At 41.1% G+C, this 20,597-nt stretch overlaps 1 protein-coding gene across 1 annotated transcript in view; it reads left to right on the forward strand.

Annotated features, from left to right (window-relative positions):
• Positions 1-20,597, forward strand: part of PDE10A (phosphodiesterase 10A) — a 768,738-nt gene that overhangs the window by 525,386 nt on the left and 222,755 nt on the right. The gene's annotated exons all lie outside the window — the stretch shown is intronic.

Consider the following 20,597-nt stretch of genomic DNA (forward strand, 5'->3'; position numbering starts at 1 on the left):
CCTGATCCTTCATCCTCAGGAGCAGTTTCAGTTTGGAAGCCATCTCCAGTCTGGAATAAATCCAAGCCTTCTAGAAAGGCAAAGCCTGCTTCTAAGTCCACATGAAGGTGCGGCCCTCATTCCAGCTCAGCTGGTAGGGGGCATGTTACGTTTTTTCAAAGAAATTTGGATCAATTCTGTTCACAATCTTTGGATTCAGAACATTGTTTCAGAAGGGTACAGAATCGGTTTCAAGATGAGACCTCCTGCAAAGAGATTTTTTCTTTCCCGTGTCCCAGTAAATCCAGTGAAAGCTCAAGCATTTCTGAATTGTGTTTCAGATCTGGAGTTGGCTGGAGTAATTATGCCAGTTCCAGTTCTGGAAACGGGGATGGGGTTTTATTCAAATCTCTTCATTGTACCAAAGAAGGAGAATTCCTTCAGACCAGTTCTGGATCTAAAAATATTGAATCGTTATGTAAGGATACCAACGTTCAAAATGGTAACTGTAAGGACTATCTTGCCTTTTGTTCAGCAAGGGCATTATATGTCCACAATAGATTTTCAGGATGCTTATCTGCATATTCCGATTCATCCAGATCATTATCAGTTCCTGAGATTCTCTTTTCTGGACAAGCATTACCAGTTTGTGGCTATGCCGTTTGGCCTAGCTACAGCTCCAAGAATTTTTACAAAAGTTCTCGGTGCCCTTCTGTCTGTAATCAGAGAACAGGGTATTGTGGTATTTCCTTATTTGGACGATATCTTGGTACTTGCTCAGTCTTTACATTTAGCAGAATCTCATACGAATCGACTTGTGTTGTTTCTTCAAGATCATGGTTGGAGGATCAATTTACCAAAAAGTTCATTGATTCCTCAGTCAAGGGTAACTTTTCTGGGTTTCCAGATAGATTCAGTGTCCATGACTCTGTCTTTAACAGACAAGAGACGTCTAAAATTGATTTCAGCTTGTCAAAACCTTCAGTCACAATCATTCCCTTCGGTAGCCTTATGCATGGAAATTCTAGGTCTTATGACTGCTGCATCGGACGCGATCCCCTTTGCTCGTTTTCACATGCGACCTCTTCAGCTCTGTATGCTGAATCAATGGTGCAGGGATTACACAAAGATATCTCAATTAATATCTTTAAAACCGATTGTACGACACTCTCTAACGTGGTGGACAGATCACCATCGTTTAATTCAGGGGGCTTCTTTTGTGCTTCCGACCTGGACTGTAATTTCAACAGATGCAAGTCTCACAGGTTGGGGAGCTGTGTGGGGATCTCTGACGGCACAAGGAGTTTGGGAATCTCAGGAGGTGAGATTACCGATCAATATTTTGGAACTCCGTGCAATTTTCAGAGCTCTTCAGTCTTGGCCTCTTCTGAAGAGAGAATCGTTCATTTGTTTTCAGACAGACAATGTCACAACTGTGGCATACATTAATCATCAAGGAGGGACTCACAGTCCTCTGGCTATGAAAGAAGTATCTCGAATTCTGGTTTGGGCGGAATCCAGCTCCTGTCTAATCTCTGTGGTTCATATCCCAGGTATAGACAATTGGGAAGCGGATTATCTCAGTCGCCAAACGTTACATCCGGGCGAATGGTCTCTTCACCCAGAGGTATTTCTTCAGTTTGTTCAAATGTGGGGACTTCCAGAAATAGATCTGATGGCCTCTCATCTAAACAAGAAACTTCCCAGGTATCTGTCCAGATCCAGGGATCCTCAAGCGGAAGCAGTGGATGCATTGTCACTTCCTTGGAAGTATCATCCTGCCTATATCTTTCCGCCTCTAGTTCTTCTTCCAAGAGTAATCTCCAAGATTCTGAAGGAATGCTCGTTTGTTCTGCTGGTAGCTCCGGCATGGCCTCACAGGTTTTGGTATGCGGATCTTGTCCGGATGGCCTCTTGCCATCCGTGGACTCTTCCGCTACGACCAGACCTTCTGTCGCAAGGTCCTTTTTTCCATCAGGATCTCAAATCCTTAAATTTAAAGGTATGGAGATTGAACGCTTGATTCTTAGTCAAAGAGGTTTCTCTGACTCTGTGATTAATACTATGTTACAGGCTCGTAAATCTGTATCCAGAGAGATATATTATAGAGTCTGGAAGACTTATATTTCTTGGTGTCTTTCTCATCATTTTTCTTGGCATTCTTTTAGAATTCCAAGAATTTTACAGTTTCTTCAGGATGGTTTAGATAAAGGTTTGTCCGCAAGTTCCTTGAAAGGACAAATCTCTGCTCTTTCTGTTCTTTTTCACAGAAAGATTGATAATCTTCCTGATATTCATTGTTTTGTACAAGCTTTGGTTCGTATAAAACCTGTCATTAAGTCAATTTCTCCTCCTTGGAGTTTGAATTTGGTTCTAGGGGCTCTTCAAGCTCCTCCGTTTGAACCTATGCATTCATTGGACATTAAATTACTTTCTTGGAAAGTTTTGTTCCTTTTGGCAATCTCTTCTGCCAGAAGAGTTTCTGAATTATCTGCTCTTTCTTGTGAGTCTCCTTTTCTGATTTTTCATCAGGATAAGGCAGTGTTGCGAACTTCTTTTGAATTTTTACCTAAAGTTGTGAATTCCAACAACATTAGTAGAGAAATTGTGGTTCCTTCATTATGTCCTAATCCTAAGAATTCTAAGGAGAAATCGTTACATTCTTTGGATGTTGTTAGAGCTTTGAAATATTATGTTGAAGCTACTAAGTCTTTCCAAAAGACTTCTAGTTTATTTGTTATCTTTTCCGGTTCTAGAAAAGGCCAGAAAGCTTCTGCCATTTCTTTGGCATCTTGGTTGAAATCTTTAATTCATCTTGCCTATGTTGAGTCGGGTAAAACTCCGCCTCAAAGGATTACAGCTCATTCTACTAGGTCAGTTTCTACTTCCTGGGCGTTTAGGAATGAAGCTTCGATTGATCAGATTTGCAAAGCAGCAACTTGGTCCTCTTTGCATACTTTTACTAAATTCTACCATTTTGATGTATTTTCTTCTTCTGAAGCAGTTTTTGGTAGAAAAGTACTTCAGGCAGCGGTTTCAGTTTGAATCTTCTGCTTATGTTTTTCATTAAACTTTATTTTGGGTGTGGATTATTTTCAGCAGGAATTGGCTGTCTTTATTTTATCCCTCCCTCTCTAGTGACTCTTGCGTGGAAAGATCCACATCTTGGGTAATCATTATCCCATACGTCACTAGCTCATGGACTCTTGCTAATTACATGAAAGAAAACATAATTTATGTAAGAACTTACCTGATAAATTCATTTCTTTCATATTAGCAAGAGTCCATGAGGCCCACCCTTTTTTGTGGTGGTTATGATTTTTGTATAAAGCACAATTATTCCAATTCCTTATTTTATATGCTTTCGCACTTTTTTATCACCCCACTTCTTGGCTATTCGTTAAACTGAATTGTGGGTGTGGTGAGGGGTGTATTTATAGGCATTTTGAGGTTTGGGAAACTTTGCCCCTCCTGGTAGGAATGTATATCCCATACGTCACTAGCTCATGGACTCTTGCTAATATGAAAGAAATGAATTTATCAGGTAAGTTCTTACATAAATTATGTTTTCAAATCTTAAATACTTTTCTTCTTAAATGGAAAGAGTCCACAGCTGCATTCATTACTTTTGGGAAATAAGAACCTGTATGGAATAAATCCTTTTTAACCTAAAGGGAAGGTGGGAAAGAACTGGAGGTGACAACCCACAGACCTAATTCCTTATAAACCTAAGTATAGGATAAGGTAGTGCCTAATGCCAAAAGATAGTTTAATTTATAAACAGATAGAAAGAACAGAAGCATTTATATGGCACACTTGGGGGTATTGTCATCTCATACATATGTGGTTGGTGAGTTCATTGTGTAGAATTGTGAGTTATATTAAAACTTAACATTTATTAAATATATAAATAAAATAGTTCAAGTGTTGTGGACCATGCCACTTTTAATAAAAACGTTGCATCAAGTTATATTAGAATCAAAAAAGAAAAGAAAATAACACAGTATAAAAGAAAATAGCACTGTGTACTCTCTGGTAAAGGAGTCGCCTCCTGTCTATCACAATTAGTTAAATATATCTTTGAAGGGTAACGAACTGTAATTCACTATAAGTTTTAATGGTAAGTGAGACCGCAGCGTGCCCAGAGGTAACTGAGGGAGACAGCACTATTATTGTATATATATTCGTTGCCTGTATTTTATAGTAAACAAGTATCAGTCTCCACACTCCCCTAGCCGCCAAACTTAGGCACACATTACCACCTAAATAGATGCCCACAGTGGGCCAACAAATTACCAAGTGAAAAAAGTTTTCCCAATTAAGTTTTACCCCGTTTTCTATATTAAAATACTAATACCACACAGAGCAGCAGTGCAAACAGCCTAACGCACGTTTCGCATATGCTTTATCAAAGGCCAACCACATATGTATGAGATGACAATACCCCCCAAGTGTGCCATATAAATGCTTCTGTTCTTTCTCACTGTTTATAAATTGAAATAAGAACCTGGCCACCAGGAGGAGGCAAAGACACCCCAGCCAAAGGCTTAAATACTCCTCCCACTCCCCTTATCCCCCAGTCATTCTTTGCCTTACGTCCCAGGAGGATGGCAGAGAAGTGACAGAATTTTAAATTTTGGTTTTTGTCTCTTATGGAGGGTAGTACTCTTCCTCATGGGACAGGAATTTTAAGTAGTCCTGTCAGTTTCTCAGTGAGGACTTGGATGAAAGTTAGAGTCTGGAGATGCCTGGAGTTTCTTTCTGCGAAACCATCCCAACTCATATTAACAGCTTATCAAGCAATCGCCGTTGTCTCTCAAGTCCATGGCGGAGGCGATGCTACTATCCGTCACAATTGAAGGGCCATGTTCCTGTTCTACGGCATAGATCCCGGTAAGATTGTTTCATTTTACTTTATTCGGCAATGTACTGTAATGTGAATGTTTCCCGAGAGGCTACCACCTTGCGGGTCTAACTTATACATAAGGGTCTCAGTGAGTCTCTTTTAGTATCTTGGAATCGAGGGTTAAAGGGGCACTGAACCCAAATTTTTTCTATTGTGATTAAGTTAGAGCATGCAATTTTAAGCAACTTTCTAATTTACTCCTATTATCAAATTCTTTTCATTCTCTTGGTATCTTTATTTGAAATGCAAGAATGTAAGTTTAGATGCCGGCCCATTTTTGGTGAGCACACTGTGCTGTTCTTGCTGATTGGTGGGTAAATTCACCTACCAATAAACAAGTGCTTTCCATGGTTCTAAACCAAAAAATAGCTTAGATGCCTTCTTTTTTGAATAAAGAAAGCAAGAGAACAAAGAAAAATTGATAATAGAAGTAAATTAGAAAGTTGTTTAAAATTGAATGCTCTATCTGAATCACGAAAGAAAAAATTTGGGTTCAGTGTCCCTTTAATATCTCTTTACTGAACATGGTGGGTTTATAATCATGTTTATGTGATTCAACCTGCTTATGTGTGATTTTTACTGGGCTCGTGGTTGGAACATTGAGGCCTTTGTAAGTGACGCGTCCTTTTGGTTGGGTGTTCTTTTTTTGGACTGTACGGTTCACCTTGTGTTTGGGCGTGGTTACGTTCCGTTTTTCCATTTCCACATTTACGACCGCGTGGCAAAGAAAATGTTCTAGTCCGCAGGGGTCTGGTCATAAGATGTAGTGAATGCCCCAGCCATTGTGGGTGTCAGGTGCCGTTTTTGTTTTACTACTTTAGTCCATATATAAATATCCCCTATCCAGTTATGGAGGATTCTGATGCTGAGACTGTGTTAATTTCAGATTCAGTTACGGAGGATTCTGATACTGAGACTATTTTGATTTCAGATTCTGTGCCCCGTGATGAATCCGGAGTGGCCTCGTTGACTCCTGTCAAACAGTTTTGTTCCATATGCCATTTCAGAGTGCCTGGTTCCTCGGCTTGAGGAATCAAGGGACTGCTGAGCCACCCGCCTTTGGGGGTCCTGTCCTCCGAGAGGCGAGTTCCCTATCAAATCATACTTCTGCACATGCGGGTAACCCAGTTTATGGTTCCTCCATGCGGGGTGCCGTGTTTCCCCCGGAGGTTGCAGCACGTTTTTGCTTCCACATAATGTTGGCGATTGTTCGTCTGCAGAGTCCAGACGTTTATTTGAGAATGTGCTTGTGCCCTATTTTCCCGGGCCTTCTGCCTTGGGGAGGGCCTCTACAGTTCCCCGTGGGGGTATCTGTCCCTTAGTGTTGTGTCTTTCGTTACAAGATTTCGCACCTTTCTGTGTTGCTCAGACATGTTTTTCAGTTATTGAATGACCCTATCGGTACCAGTTACGGGGATTTTCAGTCTGATAATTCGAATGGTGCACCTCATTAGACATGTAGGGATTAAGTAATCTCCTGATTGTCATTTGTTGGAGATCTTTCCCAGTTTTGTAAGATAGGGCTCCGTTTGGCTGGTCCTGCGGGTAGGCCTGTGTCTTTTTGGGCGTTAACCTCTGGGTTGCCTTATATTTTATTTATATCCATGGGGATGTCTTTTTTGTTTTTTTTTCCTTCGGGAACTTTCTGGGATTGATACTCTTTATTATTACTTCGGAAGTTGTTCTGGACATGTTAGTCCTATGTTAGAAATGTCTCTTTTTCCCTCTACGAGGGAGAATTTACGCTGCTTGCCGGTTGAGACACTAGGTGCAGGCTGGTCCTGTCGGGTTCGTTCGGTCTTGCAGATGTTCAGACACGTGGCGCTGTTCTGCTCAGCTGGTTCGGTAGAAGCGCTGAGTGCTCAGGTTATCATTGTTTTTCCTGTTCAACTAAGCATTCGAGAGGACCTCTGGGTCCATGAGGCGGGAAGGATTGTTTCAGTCCTTATAGCCTTCAGTCATAGATGGCCTGGCAGGGGAGTTTCCCGCTGCGTCACTCTGACATCTGATTTTATCAGAACCTAGAGCCTCCCCCATGTAGTGGAGGGTTGGAGGACTTAACGCTCCTTACCGCAGTTGAGCGGTTTGGCCTTCATCTTTTAGGCCTCTGGATTTGTCCTTTTGGGCTTGATCCAACAGCTTGTACGGGATAGCTGTCTAGCATGCAGAAGGTTTGCAGTTTGAAACTAGATGCAGCTCTTCCCACCTTGCAGGTATGCGCGTTAGCTTTTTATAGTGTTTCTAGATGCCGCTTTTACTCTTTGTCGTGTACTGTCTGTGAATTATAAGAGACCTTTGGGTCTTCTTCCATTATCTCTGGGTGAGTTTGATCTCCTTTTATGCATCTGTTTTCGCTGGTGATGGTTGTTTCCTGCGGGGACTTTGTTTAGCTTGGAGTTTTCTGGAGCTGGGTAGGCTTAGTGACTTTCTCTTCCTTGAGCGGAGGTGATAGGGAGACTAGTCCTGCTAGTAGGATTTTTTTTTTACCTTGACGTATACCTTGGTTGTCCTGAGGCTTTGGGAAGTATCTTCATACGACTTCTAGCCGTGCTCCTTGGAGCATTGGACTCTAGATTGGGGTAGTTCCTTCCTTTGGTCGGGGCTTTCGAGTTCTTCTCGCTATCTGGATTCTCTGGATATGCATCCATATCCCTTGTGTCTGGCTTTTTGGCCAGATGGGGTGTTTAGTTCTAGGGTAAGGTTTGCCTGAACCATTAGGTGCCCGGACCTATTTTTCCCCCCTGAGACTTTCGGTTGCTGAAGCTTTGCTTGGCCTTTTTCCTGACACAGTTTTGGGTGGTTTTGGAATCTTGGATCTCAGGGCTGGTCGGGGGGGTTCCGCAGTTGTGGGAACTTGAGCCCAGATGATCCTTAGTGGTCTGGGGTTCAGGCTTCAAACCTGTAACTGTCTAGCGACAGAGCTGTTCAGTTCCACCTTCTTCCATCTACCTGAGTGGGTCATGGTTGGCCAGGTTTTCTGAGTATTTTTTATTCTTTGCCACAGGAGTAGCCGGTGTCATCTTGTGGATAGCTGTGTGGCTTGGTCCTAAAAGGTTGTTGGTTCATACCCAGCTGCTGGTGCTGAATGTCCAATTTCCGGTGCACCTTAGGGTTGCATTCCCCTGGTCAGCTTGCCAGTGTTCCCGTGGATTTCCTGCTCTGCAGGTGAATTGGTTGGCTGTGCCGCTGCTTGGCAAGCTATTTGTAGGGGGTTCCTTTTCTAGGACATCTGTGTTGGGAATTTATCTTCCCATTAGCCGGTGCCTTCTGGTCTTGAGCAGTTGTTGCCCTTCCAGCATCATCCCTTTTCTTTACGGGATATTCTCCTCCCTATGGAGATGGAGTCCTTGCTTGGGGCTTCTCCTGGATGGGAGGTGAAAAAGACCCCCTGGGGTCTTGCTGGCTCTAAGTCAGACTTGTTGGGCCTTTATTTGGATAGATCCTTCGGTCTATGGCCTTGTTGTCTGTTTGTTTTCAGAATAGGGTTGTAGTTGTACTCTGTGGGGATTGCTGTGCTATCCTTACGCTCGTTCCTGTACCTGTTTCGGGATTCTTTGTTCCCCTGTGTTGGATCGCTGAGGCTGGTTTGGTCCAGCTGGGTGTGGATTTGCGGGTCAGGATAGCTGAGCGGTCTAAGTCACTTTGTTCGGGTCACAGTCTCCTATGGGTGTGGGAGCTCTATCCTGTTAGCTCAGTCTGCTAAGGTATAGATTTTACTTTCACCTTGCTCTATTGATTTCAGAAGAGGGTTTACTCTTCCTTCGAGTTTTGAGGGTATACTCTCCTTCTTGGGGGGCCTCAATTGAGGTGTTGTGTTCCCCTTTTTAGGGACCTGTGTGTAGGTCCTTACAATTTAGGTTGCCTGGAGCGTGCCCTCTGTCCGGGTGTTGCTTTTGCGGTCTATTTCTTGCTTGACTGCTTCTTCTTCCTTGCAAGTACCCTCTGTGTTGTCCTGTTATGGACTCTGTGTTCTTAAACTTGGTGTTTTTCTCCTGAGTGCATTTCACACTTTTTCATGATCGAATACCTTGGTATTCTATGGTCAGACACTGGGAGGACTTTGCCTCTTCAGTTCCATTCTGTGCTTGCAGGATCTTGGAGAGACGTCTGTTCTGTCTCTTTGAACGGTCTTTTCCCGGGTTTTGCTTGGTATTGGCGTGGCCTCCTTTCCCTGTTTGGGTCCCTTTGGGTCTCTGTGAGCTGGGCTCACTCTTGGAAGTGTTCTTTTTTTGTATTAGGGGACCTTTCGGTTTCCTCTGTCCGCCTTTGCCTTGTCCCCTTGGGGGTTTTCGGCTGGTGTCCCCTTCATTTGTGGGGGGTGATCGGTGGGGGACCGTTTGTTGGGCAACAATGTCTCCTGGAGGACTGTTGGCTCAGGCGAGTCCATTGTGGTCTCTAGTTTGGCTTCTGGACTAACTGCGAGTCAGTTTCATTGGGGCTTTTACTCTTAAAATTTTCTCGGCTTTGGGCAAAAGTGTTTTTTTTTTATTGGGTAGAGATTTAGGCCTTGTGCCCTCAGTATGGGCCGCCTATATTCCCTCCCGTCTTGGCATTTGGTGTCCTCTATAGCTTGGGTATTTTCCCAAAAGTAATTAATGCAGCTGCAGACTCTCTCCATTTAAGAAGAAAACCCTAAATTATGCTTACCTGATAATCTCCTTTTCTTCTGATGGAAAGAGTCCACAGCTTCCCACCTGTAATTTTATGTGGGGCGTCCTTATATTCTTCTGGCACCTTTCACCCTGATATATCAGGTAAGCATAATTTATGTTTATTGAAAACATAGCCAATTATGTTATTCATATGAATTAAATCTAGTTAAATCAAAAGTAGTGCCACACAGGGTCAAGCCTATGGGCCAAGGTTGTGTGTTGTTTTTTGTTTTTTTGGGGGGTTTGTTTGGTTTCTGAGCAGAAAACTGACGTCAGTAATTTGTTCACAAAATCAGTTTCACACCTTTTAATTAGCTAAATAAGCATGCCTGTTTGTAACAAATGTTGTATTTGAGTAGCACATATACTTAAATTAAATAGTAACTAGTCCCGCGTGTGTTTGATCTAAAAATGCGACTATAATCTAACTTTATTTTGCGGCTTTGGGATCAATTTATTATTGTCCAGGCAGAGAGAGTTTCCAACCAGGGAACATTTCTTTCTGGGGTTGCCACAAGCGTGCACCAACAAGCACCCATGCAGCACATCCTCCTTTTCTCACACAAACAGGAGTGCAAGAGCATTTAGAGGTCTAAGAATTGTTTGTCCTCAACGTTTGAGCATAGCTATGGCATTGAACATATGAACATAGATGAACACATCCGGCACAAAGCTTATCATGTTACTTCAAATATTAAGGTAGAAATATTGATTGTTAAATTGATTTAAAGGAATAGAAATGTCACAATTGAAATCTGCATGGGTGCATTTCAATTTGAAATATAAGCATTTTTTGCAATATACTTCCATTATCAAAAATGCTTTTAGTAAACGTCATTACTGTTTTTCTGTGGCATATGCACATATCCTGTGAGGGCACGTGCACCAGTATTCAAACACCATGCTTGTTCAGAGTGGTGGCTGTGGTATGTATTGATTCTGAAGATGTAATTTGTGTCATACAAGCTACTGCTGACCCCCTAAGAAGATGTGGTGCCTGAATACTGGTGCAAGTGGCACTGACATGATATGTGCATATGCCGCATAAAACCAGTAATAACTTTTACTAGAAGCATTTTTGCTAATGGAAGTATATTGCAAAAAGGCTCCTCTTTCAAATTAAAATGCAAATATGCACCTTTCTATCCCTTTAATTAGCTCAACTCACTACTTATACTTTTTAACCCCTTGAGTGCTAACGACGGCTCTGAGCCGTCACAGAGTTTCCCACTCTGGTGCTAACGACGGCTTAGAGCCGTCGCTAGCACTCTCCCATATTGAGGGAGATCTGGGGGCTCCCACCCGCTCCTACCCCGGCGAGCGTGCCTATGAAATGACAGGCATCGCCGGGGCTTCACGTTTTGCGTGGTGACGTCTCGCGCAATGACATGACGTCACCGCGCAACTTTATTAACAAGTGACAATACAAAGTATATGGAAAGGGGGCATGCTGCTTCGACGCCTGTATCTCAGGCATCTAAGCAGCTACAGACCACCAAGACCCACCATTGGAAAGGTAATCGCCTAACCTTTCCAATGGCGTAATATATATAAAAGTTAAAAAAAAAAATAAAAAAAAAAAACAATTAAAAAAAAAAAACTTCAATCACCTTAGCACCCAGGTGGGAAAGTGTTTAGCACTCAAAGGGTTAATTAGACTCTCAGCTTTACACTGTAACATTTTTTGGGAAACTCCCAAATCTTTAAAAGAAAAGAGAAAATGCATTTTACCATGTTCCAAGATCAAACACTGATCAAACACTGATCAAAAGTATGTATTAGATAGATGCATTTCACCTCTTATAACTATTGTACTTTGAAGTCTGTATCTACCACCCCCGGTTCATTAAAGAACATTAAAGGGACAGTAAACCTTAAAAATAATGTTATATAATTCTGCATATAGTGCAGAATTATATAACATTATTTAGGTGCTATAGCCATAAAACCCTTTTTTACCTTTTTTAAAATGTAAAAATGACAGCGCTTTTACAGACCGCTCTCTGCTCTCTGCTGAGCGGGTCTGTAATATTCAGTCAGCACATCGGGCCAGCTGTATAGTCACAGCCCGGCCCGATCGCGCCATAAGACTAAGTGCAGCTCGCTCCTGTGACTATGTGCAGAATTATATAACATTATTTTTAAGGTTTACTGTCCCTTTAAAGTCAATTTTAAACTTTCATTGTTTAGACAGAGCTTGCAACAAATTTCCAAATGTACTTTTATCAAAAAGTTCTTTGTATATTATATACACCAATTGCCATTGGCTCACCCATGTGTTCAGTTAGAAACCTGTAGTGCATTGCTGCTCCTTCCACAAACGATACCAAGAGAATGAAGTAAATTTGATCATACAAATAAACTGGAAAGTTGTTGTTTAAAATTGTATGTTCTACCTAAATGAAGCATTTTTTGAGTTTCATGTCCCTTTAAAGTAAAAAAGAAATGTGATCCTATATTGTCATACTAGAACTGTGTCAGTCATTCACTTATGAGTGCAAAGCATTTTTTCCTCTTGATTTGTATTTTATGGGTCTTTATCAAACTAGTTTACTTATGTTATTGCTGTAGTTGTGAGCCTCATTATGAATGTTATAACCATAAATAATAGAATGTTCTCATGATAGATGGTCAGTTTCAACAGTAATATAAAATTATCCAATATCTCTGGAATGTTGTTATACAACAAAATAAAAAGCTTAGACCCAGGGAAATGTTTGTTATGGATTCCTTTTAAGAGTCATTACCCTTTTGGGGTCAAAACAGAAGCCAGATAGCTTTGCAACATTAGGGTCAGTCCCATTATTTCAGTATTCTGTCACATTTTTAATTATAAATAATCCTCACAATTTTTGCATACAAATTATTAGTCTGTTTAATTTTTTAATGTATAGGTGGCCGTAAGAAACTTATTTTTGATTAAAAAACATTTTCATCAAAAAAGGTGCATTTATCTTCAGGAAAAAAAAGGTTTACATGAATAAAGTTTTCAAGTGGTTTTGTTTAAAAATAGCTCTAGAACTCAGGAGATACAGGTTGTTGAGAATTTAATCAAATAAATGGCTTATGATTAACTTTTCTCAGACATAGGGGCCTATCTATCAAGCTCCGAACGGACCACTGCTCCATAACACTGTCCGTCTGCTCTGAGCAGGCGGACAGGAATCGCCGGAATTCAACCCGATCGAGTACGATCGGGTTGATTGACACCCCCTTCTGACGGCCCATTGGCCGCAAGTCTACAGGGGGCGGGGTTGCACCAGCAACTCTTGTGAGCTGCTGGTGCAATGCTGAATACGGAGAGCGTATTGCTCTCCGCATTCAGCGATGTCTTGTGGACCTGATCCGCACTGTCGGATCAGGTCTGCAAGACATTTGATAAATAGGCCCCATAGAGATACAGGAACCTTGGTGTGTTTTTCATTAAAGCAGAGTGTCACATTGTGTATAAAGGTGTTAACGATTAAATATTAGTATACATTTCATTTTATCACAAGATCAGAACACTACCAGGTGCTAAGTGTCCCAGACCTGCGGTATAATTGGTTCTGGTCAAGCTTACATATATATTGCCCAGTGATCTAAAGCTCGTCCTCTCTGTTGAGATTATCTAAGACATCTAGTGAGTACTGTGAGGTCCCTTAAAGAAAGAATTTTAGAAAAGCAAATTTTACCTTGAGAGCTGCTTGTCTTGCTAAGCAGGGATCTGGTCTGAATGTGAAGGAGAGACACATACATTCCAATACCAAAATAATTACAATACCAGACTGTATCAGACATTTTAGCTGGAATTGTATCTTTTATCTGAATCTAACTTTGATCTATAGGAGTGTAAATATTGAACATTGAGTAGTGTGCTTACTTTAGCCTTAAAGAGACAGTCTACTCCAGAATGTTTGTTTAAAATGATAGATAATCCCTTTATTACCCATTCCCCAGTTTTGCATAAACAGCATGGTTATATTAATTTACCTTGTATTTAAGCCTCTGCCAACTGTCCCCTGATTTAAGTTCTTTTGATAGACTTGCATTTTAGCCAATCAGTGCCGACTCCTAGGTAACTGACACATATGAGCTAACATCCACTAGTGGTGAAAAACTATCAAAATGCATTCACATAAGAGGCGGCCTTCAAGGTGTAAGACAATAAATAGCATATAAGCCTACCTAGGTTTAGCTTTCAAATAAGAATACCAAGAGAACAATATTATCTATATGGCAAACATGAACTAGCACTGTTTAGCTAGAAAAAAAAACCTGGCGCAATGCACTGAGATAAGAGACGGCCTCCATGGGCTTAGAAATTAGCAAATGAGCCTACCTAGGTTTATATTTCAACAAAGAATACCAAGAGAACATTGAAAATTTGATGCTAAAAGTAAATTGGAAAGTTGTTTAAAATTGTATGCCCTATCTGAATCATGAAAGTTTAATTGTGTCTAGGCTGTCTTTTCAAGATTTTTTTTTTTTTTACAACATTTCAATATTTGAAATGACTGCTAAGTGATATTTTTATTCAAGGGGAACATTTATTTCTGGGTTTTTTTTATTTTTCGTAAATAAAAACTGCTATATTTAAGGAGGCATTTATCTGAATAACATGATTTGTCAAATTAATTACAATTATCTGAATAAGAATGGTATTTGAGAGTCTATATGTCTGATGTTGAAAGAGACAGACTTCAGAACTACATATTGAAGGAACATGATTTACATAAATGCAAACATGAGTTGCTTCTCAAATAACTTCATAGGTAATGAAATCCTCCTATTATTATACTAGTCCTAAAGCCCGTGTACACGGGCCATTTTTTGCAGTACAGCGGTCCCACCCCTTGCTCTCTCTCTATCCCCCCTCTCTTTCTCCCCACTCTTTTGCTCTCTCTATCCCCCCTCTCTTTTACTCTCTCTATCCCCCTCTCTTTTACGCTCTCTCTCCCCTCTCTCTTTTACGCTCTCTCTCCCCCTCTCTCTCCCCCCTCTCTTTTACTCTCTCTCTCTCTCTCCCCCCCTCTCTATTGTTCTCTCTTTTCTCCCTCTCTTTTGCTCTCTCTCTCTCCCCCCCTCTCTTTTGCTCTCTCTCCCCAATCTCTTTTGCTCTCTCTCCCCCCTCTTTTTTGCTCTCTCCCCCCCCCTCTTTTGCTCTCTCTCCCCCCTCTTTTGCTCTCTCTCCCCCCTCTTTTGCTCTCTCCCCCCCACTCTCTTTTGCTCTCCCCCCCACTCTCTTTTGCTCTCCCCCCCACTCTCTTTTGTTCTCTCCCCCCCCTCTCTTTTGCTCTCTCTCCCCCCTCTCTTTTGCTCTCTCTCTCCCCTCTCTTTTGCTCTCTCTCTCTCCACCCTCTCTTTTGCTCTCTCTCTCTCCCCCCTCTCTTTTGCTCTCTCTCTCTTCCCCCTCTCTTTTGCTCTCTCTCTCCCCCTCTTTTGCTCTATCCCCCTCTTTTGCGGTCTCTCTCCCCCTCTTTTGCGGTCTCTCTCCCCCTCTTTTGCGGTCTCTCTCCCCCTCTTTTGCTGTCTCTCTCCCCCTCTTTTGCTGTCTCTCTCTCCCCCTCTTTTGCTGTCTCTCTCCCTCTCTTTTGCTCTCTCTCTTCCCCCCTCTCGTTTGCTCTCTCTCCTCTAGTTTGCTCTCTCTCTCCTCTCGTTTGCTCTCTCTATCTCTTTTGCTCTCTCTCCCCCTCTCTTTTGTGCTCTCTCCCCCCTCTTTTGCACTGTCTCCCCCTCTCTTTTGCGCTGTCTCCCCCCTCTCTTTTGCGCCTTCTCCCCCCTCTCTTTTGCACTGTCTCCCCCCTCTCTTTTGCGCTGTCTCCCCCTCTCTTTTGCGCTGTCTCCCCCTCTCTTTTGCGCTGTCTCCCCCCTTCTCTTTTGTGCTCTCTCCCCCCCTTCTCTTTTGTGCTCTCTCCCCCCCTTCTCTTTTGTGCTCTCTCCCCCCCTCTCTTTTGTGCTCTCTCCCCCCCTCTCTTTTGCGTGCACTCTCCCCCCCTCTCTTTTGCGTGCACTCTCCCCCCCTCTCTTTTGTACTCTCTCTCCCCCTCTTTTGTCCTCTCCCCCACTCTTTTGTGCACTCTCCCCCTCTCTTTTGTGCACTCTCCCCCCTCTCTTTTGTGCTCTCTCCCCCCCTCTCTTTTGTGCTCTCTCCCCCCCTCTCTTTTGTGCACTCTCCCCCCCTCTCTTTTTGTGCTCTCTCCCCCACCTCTCTTTTGTGCTCTCTCCCCCACCTCTCTTTTGTGCTCTCTCCCCCACCTCTCTTTTGTGCTCTCCCCCCCCCTCTCTTTTGTGCTCTCCCTCCCTCTCTTTTGTGCTCTCTCCCTCCTCTCTTTTGTGCTCTCTCCCCCCTCTCTTTTGCGCTCTCTCCCCCCTCTCTTTTGCGCTCTCTCCCCCCTTTCTTTTGCGCACTCTCCCCCCTTTCTTTTGCGCACTCTCCCCCCTTTCTTTTGCGCACTCTCCCCCCTCTCTTTTGCGCACTCTCCCCCCTCTCTTTTGCGCACTCTCCCCCCTCTCTTTTGCGCACTCTCCCCCCTCTCTTTTGCGCACTCTCCCCCCTCTCTTTTGCGCACTCTCCCCCCTCTCTTTTGCGCACTCTCCCCCCTCTCTTTTGCGCACTCTCCCCCCTCTCTTTTGCGCACTCTCCCCCCTCTCTTTTGAGCACTCTCCCCCCTCTCTTTTGCGCACTCTCCCCCCTCTCTTTTGCGCACTCTCCCCCCTCTCTTTTGCGCACTCTCCCCCCTCTCTTTTGCGCACTCTCCCCCCTCTCTTTTGTGCTCTCTCCCCCCTCTCGTTTGCACTCTCCCCCCTCTCTTTTGCGCACTCTCCCCCCTCTCTTTTTGCGCACTCTCCCCCCTCTCTTTTGCGCACTCTCCCCCCTCTCTTTTGCGCACTCTCCCCCCTCTCTTTTGCGCACTCTCCCCCCTCTCTTTTGCGCACTCTCCCCCCTCTCTTTTGCGCACTCTATCCCCCTCTCTCTATCTATCCCCCTCTTTAGAGCTCTCTGTCTCTTAGCATCTGGCCCAGCCCCGCCCGCGTCACACCGACCCCGTCCACATCACGCCCGGTGACACGCCCACTCCGCACCCGCCTGGTCACGCCCACTCCACCACACGACGCCAGGTTAGTTGGAAGGCCAGGTGTGTTTGTCCTCGCGCGCAGTCTCTACTGCGCATGACAGCTTCAGACAAACACACTTGGCCTTTTATTATATAGGATACCTAAATATCACTTAAATTTAGTTCTACACCCTGTAAGTTGCAGTAATCATCCTAATGTTAATAGCGTTAACATAAACATTATAAAAATTTGCAGACTAAACTGTATATACTGTACAGTTAAAATGTCTAGACTAGAAAATATAACACAATACAATGTGCTTTCAGACACTTAACTATACTTGTGATATTTATTTAATTAAAGGGACACTGAACCCAATTTTTGTGATTCAGATACAGCATGCAATTTTAAGCAACTTTCTAATTTACTCTTATTATCAAATTGTCTTCATTCTCTTTGTATCATTATTTGAACAGCAAGAATGTAAGTTTAGATGCCGGCCCATTTTTGGTGAACAACCTGAGTTGTTCTTGCTTATTGGTGGATAAATTCACCCACCAATAAACAAGTGCTGTCCAGGGTCCGAATCAAAAATTGTCTGACTTCTTAGCTTAGATGCCTTCTTTTCAAATAAAGATAGCAAGAGAACAAAGAAAAATTGATAATAGGAGTAAAATAGAAAGTTGCTTAAAATTGCATGCTCTGTCTGAATCACGAAATATTTTTTTTTGGGTTCAGTGTCCATTTAATAATTCAACAGCAACCTTTCTTAACACATCCATGTGCTACAAAATGTACATTTTGGAGTGTTATAGACTAAAGGATTTCTAAAATGTTACCTTTCATAAAAATTTGCATGGTTAAAAAAAATAAAAATAAAAAAATACACAGATAGCCAGACCTTGTAATTTCATTTGTATCAAAAAATTAAGTTTTAAAAATCAAAAAAGTTTTTTTTTTTCCCCATGGCTTTGAAATTTCCAGAAATGTTACATCTCTAATCTCTCCTCTCCATCTCCTCATAGTTTAATCCTCCATTCCCCTTCATTATATTATATTGATTACTTTTTAGTTTAATAAAACATTTTAGTTCACTGTTTAGATTGGTAGTATTTAACCCCTAGTGCAAAATGGACGTAGGTATTACGTTGCACAGTTCTATGTTCAGCGTGCTGTGTTGACGTAGTACCTATGTCCAACAGAGAGGCACATGCTGCTGTCCCCATTGTCATCTTAGACAGTGGAGATTGCTGCTGGAGGCAGAAGGCATCTGCCTTCATATAGTAAGGGAGCACTAATCATGTTCCCCTACTATATGAAGGCAGATCGCCATTCGTTACAGAGAGTAACACTGTGGGAAGGGAGGTGTGTGGGTGGATCGGCTCAGTGAAAAGGAGGGAGGCGTTTGCTAAACTGCGGAAAAAAGAGGGATCCCCAACACCACAGAAAACAAAATTTATATAAAATTTTAATATATATATATATATAATTTGTTACTGGCATTTTAGCTTCCAGTATCAAAGATGAGTAGTGGTCACTACACTACAGAAATTGGAAAAAAATATATTTTTAAAGCAAAAAATCAATAAAATCCCTAAACTGCATACTGGCAAACTGTGTGCCAGTATGTAAGATGGTGGTGACCAATGGGTGGTGGGGGAGGGAAGAGAGCTGTTTGGGGGGATAAGGTAGGAATCAAGGTGTCAGGTGGGAGGGTAACCTTTACACTATAGCAAATATTAACCTTACAAGCTACCTGATTACATCTGCACTGTGGAGAGTTTCAGAAGGAGCCTTCTAATTTCCGAAAATTAATGGCAAAGCCATGCATGCCTGCTGTTTCTGAACAAAAGGGACCACAGAGAAGCTTTTACAGCCATTTTGCCTTATGACTGTAGTTGTTGTGTTTAAGTGATATCAGTGAGTTTTGTGAAAAAGTTAACAATTTTCCTTTATATGATAGTATTTGGTGGCCAAATAGGGGCATCAAATTAGCCAAAATGTGCCTAGATCAATACCTTGTGTTGTCTAATTTAGAAATATTGATAGCTTTGGGGGTTCATTTTGAGAAGTTGGGCAGGTTTGCTATACCAAATGAGTGTTAGCCAATTGCATCATTTTAGACATAGCTGCAGAAAAAGACCTTAAAATGTTCAATAAAAACCTATAAAAAATATATACGTTATTTTATGTAATTTTTTTTCTACAGTTAGAAAGCTAGATGTGTGTTTGTATGTATATGTATATATATGTGTGTGTGTGTATATATATATAGGGGGGGTGTGTGTGTATGTATGTATGTGTGTATGTATATATATATATATATATATATATATATATATATATATATATATATACTGTGTATGTGTGTATATATATATGTGTGTGTGTGTGTGTGTGTGTGTGTGTATATAGGATACAAAGTCAAGTGCATTCTCACGAACAGTATCACAAATGCCAGGGTGCTAGAATGTCTGAGGAATAGTATTCCCCGAAGACATCACCGCAATAAATCTACATTTGCATTTAAGTCCAGAGAGTGCTGTCTTCTATTCAAGATATATATATATATATATATTTAACTTTTTTGTGCAATTTTACAATAATTTCTGAATTCTGTGAATAAATAGCTAATTAAAACTGTCATCACCTGAAAGCTATTTTTATATGCCAAAAATAAATTTATAGATTTTTCATAGGTAAATTTAAAATAAACATGAAGGCTCTGTTTCTGTTTAAGCTGAAATTCCAGATTTTCTGTTTTTATTTTTTAAATAAATGAAAAATATAAGAAGTTAATACTGTTCAATGCGTAGATAATATAAATATCATAATTAATTTTGACATCTTTTAGTCTGTTTGTAATGAGTTAAGAGGTTTAATACATCTCCACGATATTTAGAATATTTCGTTTCTCTAAAATGTGAAAAATTTAATTTTTTGTTGTTTTTAAAAAAAAAATTTATGCAGCATATCTGTAAAAATGCTGATTAGAAAATATCACATGCACTTATTTATGTGAAAAAATTAAGATTTACCTCAAAACATCCTCAGTAGCCACACCCAGCATGCACTTTGTATGTGCAGGCACTGTCAGTTTATTTTTCTTCCCAGTTTGAATAAACTCAGCTGATTTTTTTTTTTCATCATGAAGATGGCAGTAAAGAGAGTAGCTGAAGAATAGCTGCTCACAGAGCTCTAATTTTGATGAGATAAAGAACATTAGAGGTAAAATAGCTTTTTTTTGTTCATGTGAAATTTTCTAGTCAGCTTTTTACAGATATGCTGTATCACTTGATGGAAATCTACAAGCCCTGATATTGGCACTTATGTATATTGTATTGCTGATACCTAAATAACGATTATAGCTAACTAATCATTTTATTTCTGAACATTAATTGTACCTTCCAAATGGTAGTAGGTTGCCAGAATTTAGAATGTACCATGTATGTAACCTGCTAGCAGAGATTAAACACATAGTAAAAGGAAGGGATTTGTTTTCTAGATAAATTTGAGATTTAAAGATCTAGTGACATATGCAATTAAAAGTACAGTTGTACACCTAAAAGTATATATTTAGGAGACAAACTCTCAATACCACATCAAAACTTTGACTGTAGTCTATCAGATTATTTTTTTACTTTTTTTTTTTTACGAGTGTTAAAATAGTAAAGTTTACAATTTGCTGCCTGTTTATATTGAAAAATCATCAATTGAAAATGTTGTTATGAAATGAAAAATAGTTCTAAAGTCCCCCCCCCAAAAAAATAATACAATGAAAAAAGTTTAAAACTAAAAGTTTTTGATAAATGACGCACAATTATTAAATTATGACCTGTAGCATCAAGTAGCTTTTTAAATTGATGTAAACGCCTGTTAATCATCTCTCTTCCCTCTGTCAGATATATTCATCCTTGTTTACTTTAACTGCTGGGAAAGTGCATCTGTGGCTGAACCAGAGTTATAGAGTTTAGTTTTTTGATGGCTGAGAGTAAGTGCAGTTTATTATATAAGCAGATATA

This window comes from Bombina bombina, chromosome 4, assembly GCF_027579735.1.
Source record: "Bombina bombina isolate aBomBom1 chromosome 4, aBomBom1.pri, whole genome shotgun sequence".
Taxonomy (NCBI): Eukaryota; Metazoa; Chordata; class Amphibia; order Anura; family Bombinatoridae; genus Bombina; species Bombina bombina.